General features: G+C 41.9%; 1 protein-coding gene, 1 long non-coding RNA gene and 1 other non-coding gene across 11 annotated transcripts in view; 1 reads left to right on the top strand and 2 right to left on the bottom strand.

Annotated features, from left to right (window-relative positions):
* Positions 1-13,440, top strand: part of CARMIL1 (capping protein regulator and myosin 1 linker 1) — a 268,640-nt gene that overhangs the window by 5,884 nt on the left and 249,316 nt on the right. The window lies entirely within an intron of this gene.
* The window catches only part of LOC111732495, a 119,087-nt gene that overhangs the window by 38,784 nt on the left and 66,863 nt on the right, over positions 1-13,440 (bottom strand). The gene's annotated exons all lie outside the window — the stretch shown is intronic.
* LOC111732515 lies at positions 6,223-6,325 on the bottom strand. Its single transcript, XR_002777582.1, has one exon. It is a non-coding gene; the product is annotated as a U6 spliceosomal RNA (small nuclear RNA).

Here is a 13,440-nt window from a genome sequence, read left to right as displayed (position 1 = left end):
TCAAGGAGTGTGTTATATGTTACTTATTCTCTTTATAGTTTGAGATTTTATACCTTTTCTAGCTTATCTTTTGTAGAAAGTTTATCTTCATCTTCCATCTTCTCATGGCCATAATAGCTAATAATCATTGAACATTGATCAAGTGTTAGGCCCTCAGCTGAACCACTTAATTATACATTTCCTTATTCGATCCCACAGGAACTCTATGAGGTAGGCACTATTTATATCTCTATTTGAGGAAACTGAGATTTAGAGAGGCTAAAGGAACTTGTTGATCCATCTAGTTAATGACAGAGCTGGGATTTGAACCCAGATTTGCCTCAGAGCGTATCTGCTTCACCATTATGCTCAAAATAAAAAGAAACATTCTTTTGTTGGTTGTTCAGTGTTTGCAAACTTTCAACCAGTGATTGGGGAGAGTTGGATCTTAGAGGGATCAGTAATCTCTGTGTTTATTTGATTTTATTTGATTTATATATTAACTAACTTGTTCCATACTTATTGAGTGCCTACTGTGTACTAAACACATAGTATGTACAGGGTGCCCGTAGATTCTGCCTTCATGGGACTCAGAGCTCACAGTCTAGTGGGAGGTAAACATGTCTTCAGGCAGTGCTTGAGGTGTGCTCTGAGCAGGGTGACTGGGGCTGTGACAGCACTTAAGAAGGGCCCTAATTCAGGCCTGAGGGTCCGGGAAGACTTCCAGAAGAAAGTGAGATATAAGCTGACACTCAATGGATGAGTCAGAGTTAGCCAAGGAATAGAGACACGCTCTGAATAAAAGGAACAGAATATGCCTAGAAGCCAGAGGAAGCATAGCGTGTTAGGAAACATACTAGCTACGGCTGGAGCAAGTTGTGTACAGTGGAGAATGCCAGGCATAGAAATGATTCCTTTCCTTGTAATCACCAAATCAGGTGAAAGTTGGGACTGATTAGAGAGGCGGCTATTTATCACCTGTTTCTAATAACATTTACATGAACTTTATCCTCACTCCTCTCGGAAGGCAGTAGAGCTCAGTGGTTTAGGACTTGGACCTTGGTGTCACACCTGGTTCACACTGTGGCTCAGCCACTTTATAACAACATTAAGCCTCAATGCCTTTCTTTAATGAAAGATGTTATAACAGTATCTGTTTGTAAATGGTTGCTTTGAAGATTAGCTGGGATATATTTAAATACTGCTTAGCACAGTGCCTAGCATATGATAAACACCCAACAGATAAAGCAAAAGGAACCAAAGGGTCCTGTATTCTATTTTCTCAGTGGCACAGAAAATGCCCAATCCTGATGCCCAGGTATCCATGGCTTTCATTGAGAGTTTGAGCTCAGTTCACCATGAGGCCAAGAACGTTTATTTGTAGTTTGTGGCACCTATTTAGCAGGATGGGGTGTACCTGACTAGATCCAGAATCCCTAAGGTATGCTTTGGTCACATGAAATCAGAGATACTGTGGTGCTCAGCAGGGTGAGTGTTCTAGGGTCAAATACGTTTGTCCGTCAGGGTGTTAAAGAGAAATTGGTTTACTGCATGGGTTTCCAGAGCCATTAATATACCTGTGTGCATGGTAGAGTTCTAAGGATGAGGTCAACGATGCTGTCTTTCACAGACTTATTTGTCCTGAGACCCTAATGACCGTAAGTTGGGAAACTGGGATGGAGCAGGCTCAAGCTAGTGTCTTTTGGGACAGTTTAAAGAGAAACTGGACCAGGCTGAAACAGGCCACCCGCCGTGAGGAGTGCTTACCGAAAAGCGGCCCGTCAGCCCTGTGCTTTTTATCTAAGTGATAGGCAGGTGTGCTGGAGTCCACACACTGGCAACGTGTTATCTGTTGCCGTAATACCTTCCTCTGTCGTCTTTAGGGAATGTCATTAGGAAGTGATTCTGTGTTTCTTAGACTCTTATTCCATTCTCCCACTTGCTAATTGAATCTTTACCCAGTTTTGGCTGTAGCTGGACTTCTAAAAATGTATTTTAATTTATGTATTCATTTTAAATTAAAACTTTCATTTTTAGATAATTATAGATTTATAGGCAGTTATAAAAAATAATACAGAAATATCTTTGTACCCTTTATCCAGTTTCCCATATCTTCCAGAATTATATAGTACAATGTTACAAGCAGGGTGCTGACATTGATCCTGTGAAACGCAGCACACTTCCATCATCATGGGGGTCCCTTAATTGCTTTTCACAGCCTCACACTCTCACCCATCACTCTCTGACCCCTGGTAGCTATTAATCTGCTCTTCATTTCTGTAATTTTGTTACTTCAGAAATGTATATACGTGTAATAACACAATACATGCCACAGTCCATAGTATGGATGTGCCACAGCCTGTGTACCCACCCATGATGGACTTGTGGGCTGTTTCTAGTTTTTGGCCATTAGGAATAACTGATGAAAGTATTTAGTTACAGGCTTTTGTGTGAACATAAGTCTTCATGTCTCCCTGGTCAGTGCTAAGGAGTGCAATTGTGGGTTTGCACTGGAATTGCCTTAGATTTCCTAAGAAGCTGTCAAGTTGTTTTCCAGAATGTCTATACTCTGCAGTCCTACCAGCAGTGTATGAGGGATCCAGTCTCCCCAAATCCTCGGCAGCATTTGATATTACTTGGACTTTTTAAAAGTACTAATGGTTGAAAGAAAAATATTGTTAGGAGGAAGCAAGGTCCCTGGTGACCTCCTCCTGCCCATGCTTCTGCCTTTGCTTGTCTGGGGGCAGGCATATGACCTGTTTCTCCAAGGTGGTGGCTCTGGAGTGTATGGAGGATCCATTCTTGGCCTCAGCGTTGTTTGTTCTGTTTCGTTTTGGAATTTGGGTTATATCATCTTTGCCAACCCTGTGATCCCCCACACCCCTCATAAAATGCACTGGAAATGGGATTTCCTTCTTTTTAGACTGAGCAGGCAGGGGAAAGGACATGCACATTTAATTGTGTCAGTTTGTTTACCTGTTCTCTTTGAAACAATTCACAATTTTTCATTTATTTTCTATTGAAAAGTTAACCTGGAATCTCTTTGACATATTTGATTTTGTTTGGCTATTTATTTATAACTTTTAAGCATCTTAATTAGGCTTGATTGGAACAACCGTAAGTAAACTTTGAAAATATTGAAAAGTGTAAGAATGTTATTTTGGGTAATGTGCATCCTTAAAATATTTGATGGCAGTGCTGTCTTTTGTTAACTCAAAATATAAACTCAATTATTACCTGTTCGTTTAAAAAAATACATTAAAAATGGACTGTCACCTAAGTTTTGTAAGCATTTGGCCCACTTAAATCATGAATTGCTTTAAATCTCAGATGTTCTCTGATGTGGAAGGCATTGTTCTTTTACATCAGCCATGTTCATTTCGCATGACCAGTTTGTTTAATCTTTTCCTAATTCCCTGTTCTCTAATAACTAACTTGACTCAGCAGCATGACCTGTGGCATTGCCATTTCTCAGAGAAATAGCCACTCTGGAATCTGTTTTGTAGCTACTTTTGGTGACATCAACCTTGGCCCATGGTTTCAGACATTTTTTGAAAACCAGTAGTACCCTTTTAAAACACATAATTTTCCATGGAACTCATAAAGTAGTGATATTTTAAGAGTATATTTTGTAAGCTTATAGTTAAAGCCAAAATGGTATAAACCCAATCAGTGATGTCAGTGAGGCTGTTTTGATGAACATAAATTAGAAATAGAAGGGAGATTGGATTTTGTTTTGGCTACATAGGATAGAGACGCTCCCCATTCACCAGTTAAGTGGTACAAATATCACCCTTTTAAAAACAGCTAGTTTTGTAATCCTAGGATGCTTTCCACATAGAGATGGCTGGAGAAGCTTTATTCTGAGTTCTGTACAAAAATGGGTTATCCTGACAGCACAGCTTCCCTCATTGTTGATCTCCGATATGTTAAATGTGATGTAACACATCAAATCATGTGTTTGTGTTTTATTCCAGTAAAACACAATTAAAATTGATGTAAGAATGAAATTCACATCAGATATTTGTAGATTGCAGTGGCTTCTGGATCACACTGTTGGAAAATCATTGTTCTGGCCTCTGGGCTTCGTTCTCTCTGCGGAGGCTCTTGTACTGGTTGTGGGGTAATTTGAACAGATCTCTTTGTGGTACCTCTTGGAGTCTTAGCTTTTAAGGATCACTTACAATTCAGTGCATAGGTAATTTTCAGAGCAGCTGGGTGAAGTTACATGACTTAAAAAATCAGCAACAACATTGAAACTATCTTCAGGCGTGGGTATCGGAGAGCATCTAGTTTTGCTAAGGGACCTAGCAGAAGTTCTGGGAAATTCAAAATGAATTCATATTTGAATGCTTCAGAATTTATCCCACCTCAAAACTGGAGTCGGCTCCCATTGATATTGCTTAGAGGTTGGTGGCAGGCTCTGGCTCTGGGCATGTATTTCCAAGTCGCAGTTCTGGCCTACTTGAACTTGTTACCTGAGTTGCATTTACATTCTGCTCGCTCTTCTTCAGCTGCCCCAGTTTCTTCTGTAGTTAGGTGGGTCAAATGACCTTGGGCAAGAAGCTGTGGAACATACACCAGCCCTGGTGTAACTTTTCTTTGTTCTTGAAAAGATACTCTTTTCCAGCCTCTGGGATTTAGCCACCCTGAGGACAGGGCATTGAGGTAACAGCCTGGGGAGGGGGAGGGGGAGGGGGAGGAGGAGGAGGAGCAGGAGCAGGAGCAGGAGGAGAGGGATGAGAGGGAGTATTGTGAAAGGAGCCTTGAGGACATGGAGGAGCCAGGATATCTAACCAAAATGTGAAATGAACAGGGAGAACTTTTTTGTGTGTGGTTATAAAACAGTTAGGAGAAAACAAAGACTTTAGTAAAGGGTTGCTGTAGCACCTTTATGTTTCATTTAATTGGAAACACTGTTAATAGTTACTGTTAAAATAGACTGACAAATGCAACTAAAATTTGATGAAGACTAGATTTTTTTTCTCCCCAAATCCTCCTCCCCTTTCTAAAATGCTTGTCTTTTAATAGAATATAATTTGGATTGGTGTATAAGAGGCATATTGATGTCTAAATTTTTGTTATGGGTTTGTCTCTTGCTTTCTTGCTGTCTCTCCCACTTTCTCCAAACTCTTTGAGAAAAGAGGGGTAAAGTAAAGGAGAGAAAAGAATGATGCTTGGGGTGGGATGTGTGTGTCTACATAAAACAGTCTGTTCACTTTCATCCACTGGGTCCTTTTCCTCATCTTTGTCTTTGGGGAGAGAGTTTTTCTTTTTGAAAATATCATCTCTTGCTAACCCTTAGCCCACAGGTGTCTTGGTCTCTCTAGATGTGGGTAGGTGCACAGCAGGTCCCCTTAGAGGTTGAAGCAGGGACCTACAAATGCCCTGAGCTGTTCTTAGAGTATTTTCAGCCTGTGGCAAGGGTTAGAGATGAATGTGCATAGTTCCTGCTCAGGGGACATTGATGGGCATTGACCGAGATTGGTAGGCATGTCCTCCAGATGGGACTTGGTGTGGACAGACTGACTTGAGCTAATTCTGGGGCAGTTACTGAGCTCTTGCCCTCCTTGATTGCTGCCTAGAGGATTTTTGGCTGGAGGACTCTTGGTGACTATCTAACCATGCATTCTGGCCCATGAGAAGTTTCTTCTATAGCATTCCTGGTAGCTGGTATCCACTTTTTGCTTCACTATTTTCATGATGGGAAAAGCGAGAGTCTCAGAAAGCCCTTTCTTAGTTTGGGCTGGAATTTGCTTCTCAGTTACTTTTCTGTGTTCGTTCTAGTGTGGTGTCTACTGGATGTCACAGAACAGTTTTGCTGTCTTCTACTTATGAGTGTGGGTCAAATTTTTGAAGCTGGTTTTCAGATTTTCCTGGGCCTTTTAGTCATCAGGCTGGTTATGTTCATCTTCTGCAGTCTCACTTCAGGGACTGTTGCTTTCAGACTTTCCACTGCTCTGATCACCTTGGTTTGGAATCATCCTACTTTATCGCTGAGCCTTTTAAACTGTAGGTGTTTTAGGATCACAGATGTTTGGCAGACTGTGTTATACTGAACTAAGCAGACTTTCTCCACGTCTTTAATGGGCTCCTGGAGATAGTGCCTCTTGAAGCAGGGCTGTGGTCTGTGGCATCACAGAGCCCTTCCTCCAGATTATGTAGGAAGCACTGATCAGGTGTAGTCGACCAGGTGAAGAGTGCAAGCAACATGTTGCACGGGCATTGGAAACGTCCTTTTTAGAAAGTATGGAATGCTTCACTAATTTACGTGCTGTCCTTGTGCAGAGGCTGTGCTAGTCTTTTCTGTATCTTTCCAATTTTTTTATGTGTTGCTGAAGAAAGCACTTGGAAAAATTTTCTTTTTGTTTTTTTCTTGTTTTTTAAATTTCAAAAGTATCCATGCTATTTGCAGTACTAAAAAATTATATAAGAAAACAAAACTGAAGCATCACCTAGTCCTATTAATTCAGATGTGTTTGGAAAAAATATCAGTGTTTTCCAGATTTTTCTATGCTAACATATAAAATATATGATATACTTTTTAAATGGAATTATGAATACTATTTGGTAACCTACTTTTAAAACAATAATTAAGGTCAAAGGTTTCTATGACAATAATATATAAGTTTTGAATTTCTGCATGGTACCCCATTAATCCACTATAAATTATATACCATAATTTATCTAACACTTATTGTGAGATATTCAGGTTGCTTCCAATATTTTGCCTTATAAATGTGTACATCCTCTTTTATTACTCCTAGATAAATTCCTGGAAGTGGAATTGCTGCCTGACAAGCATTTTTTAGAGGATGTATTTTTCAACCTGATTGTTGTTCAGGAAGTCTCAATAGAGAATACCCATCAATTTTAGTGTGTGTGTGTGTGTGTGTGTGTGTGTGTGTGTGTGTGTGTGTGTTTTAAATCTACTTAGCAGAATGGCTTGTTCTCTTTGTTAAAGTTCTTATATTTCTTAGGCCGGTGCTCCCTGGACCTTGGCTTTATAGGCAAACCTTTTTCTTGCAATTTAGGGCCTTTGACAGGTCTGCCTGTGTGTGTATATACTGTCCTCCACAGCCTGTTTGCAGATGTGGGGAGGTCTTGTGGCTCTTGTGTTTCCTAGGGACTGCAAATGGAATTACGGAGTCATAGCCCTTGACTGCCGCTGTCTTGGCTTTTGCTGAATCAGCTATAGTCTTTTCCTTGGCTGGATCCTAGCTGGGTGTGATACTGTGTTACATGATTTTGGTCTTTGATTTTTGCTCTTATCGTGGGACTTTCTAACCTTGGGTCCTTGAATGCACTGATGAAAGGTTGTTGAGCAGATTTGCAAATGATAAGGCACATAGCACTTTCATTAGACAAAATGTAGTTAAGAGGACCCCTAAGCTAATAAGCATGTACAGCTAGTCCTGTGTCTTAGAAGATATTTTGGTATCAAATAAAAAGAGACATTACTTCTCCTTCCAGAGAGTGCTGAAGGCAGTTTACTTCACCTGTATAGCTGCCACTAAATCCCTTCAGTTGCAAGGTCCTTCCCCGCTCTGCTACAGCAGTGGGGCGGTCCTTACCTCTTATCCTACTTCCCTTCCCCACTTCCTCACCCTTCCCCTGGCTCCCCACCCTGGGAGGGGTGTGTCCAGATGCTATGGACTTGGGGCTCCCCTTCTAGGACCAGCTTCTGATGGAGCCCTTCCTCCTTGCTGAGTCCCCCACGTGTTCAGCCTGAACTCTCTCTTCCTAAGCTGCCACGTGCACCATGCTGGTCGTGGTGTCTTCCCTTCTCAGACTGGCTGGTAGGTAGGAGGGGGTTCCTCAGGGACTCCCTGTGTGCTGCTTCAGAAAACAAGCACATAGGACCCCTTCTATTTCTACATTCCTAGTCACTTTGTGGAACAGACAACGAAAAACAAGAGAAAGCAGATGTTGGGAATGTCCTGTGATTTCTGAAGCCTTGCAGGGCTCTTTCGAGAGTCTCTCTGCTGTTTGATTCCGGACTCTCCTCCCCTGCGGGGCCCAGTGATACTGTTGTGTTGACTCTGAGCTGAAGTCTGGCAAATGGAAATCCGGGCTGGTTGGTAAGGTGTTATTGCTGGGCATTTTTTGTTTCCTGAATCCAGCTGTCCTAAATTGGTTGTCACTAGCAACCAATCAAAGATGGCATCTTACTGCCAGGGCAGCAGAAGGAAACTGAGACCTGCAGGGAAGCCCCTGTGCTTGCTTTCCGGCTCGGTTGTAAACAGACCAGTCTGGCACTGGGAGCACCCCAGCTCCTTTTCTTTAAATCACTGTGGGCCAATCTCTATTCTTTGCCTCCATTCTTGGCATAATGTTGCAGTTTGGGGACACTTTTTGTACAGCATTGTACACTGAATCCCTGGTACTCCTTGTGCTGATGAAAATCAGAACCAGCCAGCAGAACATGACTCGGTTCAGTACTTGCCTTGTTTGGGTGCTTTCATTTGAGTCTCTTGGCCATGCTCCTTATCAGGAGCATTATCCCCTCAAAGTTGATCATCATCTATGAAGTGCTGGGATGTTTCCTTGCCAGTGGTTTGCCCCCCCTCGAAAAATTTTTGGAGTTTAAACAGCCCTGAACCCTCTCCCAGTTTGCTCTCCTCTAAGTGATCTCTGTGGGGAATGTGTGGGGCTGTCTGTGTTTGGTATTGCTTTCTCTTTCTCACCAAGGATGCAGGAAGTTGGTCTCTCTCCTTTCCAGTGTTGCCTGTTAGCAGAGCATCTGGAGCACAGGGGAAGCTATTAGCACCTTGTCACTTAGAGTTTCTTAAGCATTGTCCCATTTGTGTGTTCTTGCTGTGGAGATTTAATGAAAGTGGCATCTGTCTTTACATCTGACATATGCTGGTTGTCCATGGAACAGAACAAGTGTTGTCAGCAGTGCTGGATGTGCAGGCAGCCTTCACACTCAGCTCCTTGTTGTCTGGCGCTGTGTTTTCTGGAATCGCCAGCTCTCTGTCCATCAGAGTTGAGCTCTACGTTTTAATATTATGGAGGGCGATGCTTGTGGTATAGTTAGCCTTGAATTCAGGGATGGCTTTTATTTTTTTAATGTCTTCACAGACATTTTATACTTCCCAATCTTTTAGTATCTTTCTTATGTTATCGGATCTGTCTGTCTGAGTTCGAATCCTGAAACTGCTGGTGGTCGCTGCCTAACTATGGACAAGAGACTTAATGTCTCTGTGCCTCACTTTCCTCATCTGTGAAGTAGGCATAGTAATCGAACTTACTTCATAGATTTAGATTTGTTTTGAAAGTGAAATGAGATATTACACATGCAATATTTTAAATACTGTCTGGCATTCGTAAATCATCAGTAAATCTTAGCAATTGTTACTGCTTTGAGGGGGTTTTCAGTGGATGGTGCTAAATGCTCTGATTATAAGAATCTGATTATATACGCCTGGTCACAGATTATTTGGGTATATTTTATATAAATATTGTAAAAGAAGTACCTTAAGATTACATTTCTTCCTGGCCCTGCGTGAGATACTCGTTTCGATGTGTTTTTCTGCTCGGAGCCAATTTAAACCAGTATCTGCTATCTACAGAAATGGGTTTAGGAGTTTTGCACCCTGCTGCTCTTGAAGAGGGTGCATTGTTTTTGAAAAATTTTCTTTTAAGAAAGAGTTTAAGGTCGGTGTTGAGAACTGTGTCTCTGAAGACAGTACTGTGCCTTTTTTTTACTGTGGTTATCTTATTTTCATCTTTTCACGGCAAATCCAGATGTGTTTGGAAATATACTCAACCCCCTCTTTCACTTCCAGGTTAATCAGATTTAAAACGAAAAGCAAAAAATAAAAACTAGTAGCTGGCTCCTGTTCATACTGCAGGGCTGTGCTGGCTCCTTTGGGGCAGTGTGCCCTCGGTGCCTCAGACCCAAGCTTCCTCTTGGATTTCAGTTATGGTTGTGCTTGTAGTATGGTGAGCGGCACCTTTGGGGCTCAGTGTCCCATGGAGCTGTGCTTTTCCACACACGAGGATTCCTGGGCAGGTTGGATTCTTAATTCTACATGGTGCTGAATTCTCACCTTCTAAACAACCTATAGATCAGGGTTTCTCAGTGTCAGCACTGTTGACATTTTGGACCAGATAATTCTTTGTTGTAGGGGCTGCCCGTGCATTATAGGATGTCGAGTAGCATCCCTGGCCTCTATCTACCAAATGCCAGCAGCATCACCCCCCTCTCCCAGTTGTGATAATTAAAAATGTCTGCAGACATTGTCATCTGTTCTCTGGGTGGCAAAATTGCCCCTAGTTAAGAACTACTGATTTAGATGAGTGGGCCCCAAAATATCAGAGAGAAGATATGTACCTAGTCATACTTAGCTTGTAAAGTTATAGCTAAGTCTGAAATTTACAGTTCTATAATATAAGTATGGTTAATTTACCTCAAAATCTATGTGCTTTTAAAAATACTTATTTTTGAAGTATGTAGATATATATTTATATATAACAATACCAGATTGCACCAAATAGAAGTTTTTCTTCTTTAAGATACCTAATAGGTTTGACCAGTGGTTCTTGATGATAGCAGCAACCTTAGCATCACCTGGGAACTTGTTAGAAATGCAAATTTTTGAGGTCCCTCCAGAGCTACTGAATCACAAACTCTGGATGAGGGGCCCAGTGATCTGTTTTAACCAGCCCTTCAAATGATCCTGATGCACATTGAAATTTGAGAAACACTGATTTAGATTGTTAAGCACCAGTTAGAGACCTGTAGAATAAGCCTTACTGAGAAATCATTACCCACCACATACAGAACTTTGAAACTTTTACTAGCCTAGTTAAGGTAGATGTCTGCTAGTCGTAGTGGCCCCTCTGAGAACCTGCTGTCCACAACTTCCTTTGGAGGGTTTCCTTTCTTCAGCCTCCCTGTACTTGCTGCTGGAAACCCCACACCTAGGCCAAGTGGTTGAACTCGGGGTGGTGGTGCCTGATACCTCAGGTAAGCTTCTATAGGCCAGCTAGCAGCCTCTGCCTCAACAACTGTGCCCCACAGGGCTGATCTGTTTTGGACAGAGTCTTCTTCTTCATGGAAGTTTGAGACATAGAGACACAAAAACGAGAAGCACAGGCACGGGACAAGCCCTGGGTAAGCAGCCATAGAGTGTGAAGGGGCTGTTACTGAGCCAATTGTGGCTGGAACAGTAGATGCAGAAAGAGCTTGACAGCACTGGATGGCTGCTTTGGAAAGGGGGACCCCTAAAGTCAAGTTGAGTGAATCCAGCTATTTAATAGACCTGGGAACAGTATTTCTCAATTTTCTACAAGACCCACTGGGCAGCTGCTGTTGGGGTTTCCTGTCTCACTTGCTCACCTTTCACTCACTTCTCTAGGTGTCTTCTTGTTAGATCATCATGACCTCAGGCTACTGACTGATTCTCCTTGCCTGGAAGAGCCCAACAAATGTATCCTTATTTGAGGAGATAGTGGTCTCTGCAGACCAGTTTCATGGCCAGCTGCTTCTGTAAAGCAGAGATTCTCAGCCTGGCTGTGCCTCAGAATCATAGGGTAGCTCCTGCCTCTTTATTTAGAAACATTCTCCACCCAGTATCCTGATGTACATGAAGCCAGCGTTACACGAGAGATGGGAGATGGAAACTGTTCAGGTCAGTGTGTTATGTTGACTTTTCTGAAAGAATCCTGCACAGGGCATGTTTCAGAAAACCTCAGACCTTGCTTCACTTCCTGAGATCAGACCAAAGAGGCGCTAGCTCGTTGTATTCATCCCTGGACCTATATTGTTTTGACCTCAAATGACTTTTTCTCTTAATATTTCCTATTAAGGCCCCTCAGTATCATCTCTTTTAAGGGAAGTGCTTAGAACTAGATTTGTAAAAAACATTGGAAATACAGGCAATAGAGTGTTGAAATCAGCTTTGTGAATCATTTTCTAAAAATTTGGTGGGTGTAAAGAACTTTTTTTCCAGTTCGAATTATTTTCATTGACCGTTTTGTTAGTGCCTCTGTTATCCTTCCAGGCACCCTTTCCTCTCTCTCTTTCCTATTCAAACCCGGGAAAGAATGCAAGTACCTTCAAGCTGCAGATCCACTGGGTCCTGTCACACAATTCACTCTACAGAATGTTTAACCTTGTTGCTCAGATGGTTGGCTAAGTTCCATCAGGGTAACGGATGCTGGGAATGTAGGCCAGTGCTTGTTTTCAAGGCTGGTTTAAAAGATTTGGAGCCTGACCGAGAGCATAATCAGTTTGTTCCTTTTCTCAAACCGATATTCTTGAGGAGGCTGTAAACTCTTTGAGAGCCCGAGACTCTTTCCTTACTGTACTTTTGTACCAAGCCCCCTACTTCTAATAGTGATCTTTTCATGGTGTATGCAGAATATTTGTTTAGTAAATGACCCAGGCCTGGATTACAAATCTTAAGCCCAGACTGGTTTTCTCAGGGGCCTGGTAAGCCTCTACTTAGTGGCCTTATCTGATGTAGCCCATCTTTAATTTAGCTTTGTGCAGGATGCAGGGATCGATACCAGTGAGGCAAGGAGAGAGGGAGAGTGGCCCACGGCAGACGCTTGAACTGAACTCCGCTTTGGTCAGAATTACTAGCGCAGTCGTGAAAGCCACGGCATGCTCCCTGACCGCTTCATTTGAGCTCTGCTCCCCATTACACCCAGTTCCTAACCCAAGAGATCAGGGATGCTTAAGGAGAGAGGTGGTAATGTCTCACTGTTGTGTTACTGTGCAGTGTTCATGCCACTGTCTCAGGAATGTGAACCCTTGTGCAAATGAGTCACTTCTGTTTCCCTTTCTGCACATCATTTCAGAGAGAGTGATTTATTTCCTGTTTTTGAAGACTTGATTTCATCATTTACTTGGAAGAGAAATTGGATGGACTTTCAACTTTTAGTTGGTTACTTGTTCCTCCTTTGCTGAAAGATAGTCTGTCTTTGACAGAGTTGTTCACGCCGAGTCAGTGAAAGATGTTTTTTAGGCTTTCAGAGATGACACTTTATTTCTTTAGTGTGATAAAATGATAATATGTCATTTTATTTCTAAACAAGTAAAACTGTCACCTAAAATTTCACCTGCAGTCTTTGGAAAAACCCAAGAAAGCATCTCATTACCTATTTGTTCTACTTTCAACCCTTTTAAGCATATAAACCTGAAGAAGCCTTGTGTAGCTATAAGCCAGTGTTCCCCAAATTGGGGAACACATCCTTCTCCCACGATAGGAACAGATGTGCTGGCAGCAGGTGCCCAAGACCCTGCCTTTCCCAAACTTAAATTGATTTCTCCTTTTCTCTCTTCCCATAACCTTAAGCATTCTTACTTCATATATGTTGTTCATTTCATGAAGCACTATTAACATCTCATTGGACACTGGTGTTCTAAGGAGCTCAGAGAAAAGGTGACAACTTATGTCAGTGTTTTATCTTTTACACAAAAGAATTATAAATTAGAGTTTTCATTTC

Source organism: Pteropus vampyrus, unplaced genomic scaffold (assembly GCF_000151845.1).
Source record: "Pteropus vampyrus isolate Shadow unplaced genomic scaffold, Pvam_2.0 Scaffold463, whole genome shotgun sequence".
Lineage (NCBI taxonomy): Eukaryota > Metazoa > Chordata > Mammalia > Chiroptera > Pteropodidae > Pteropus > Pteropus vampyrus.
The sequence above is the reverse complement of the archived record's forward strand: the minus strand, read 5'-3'. Positions and strand labels throughout refer to the sequence as shown.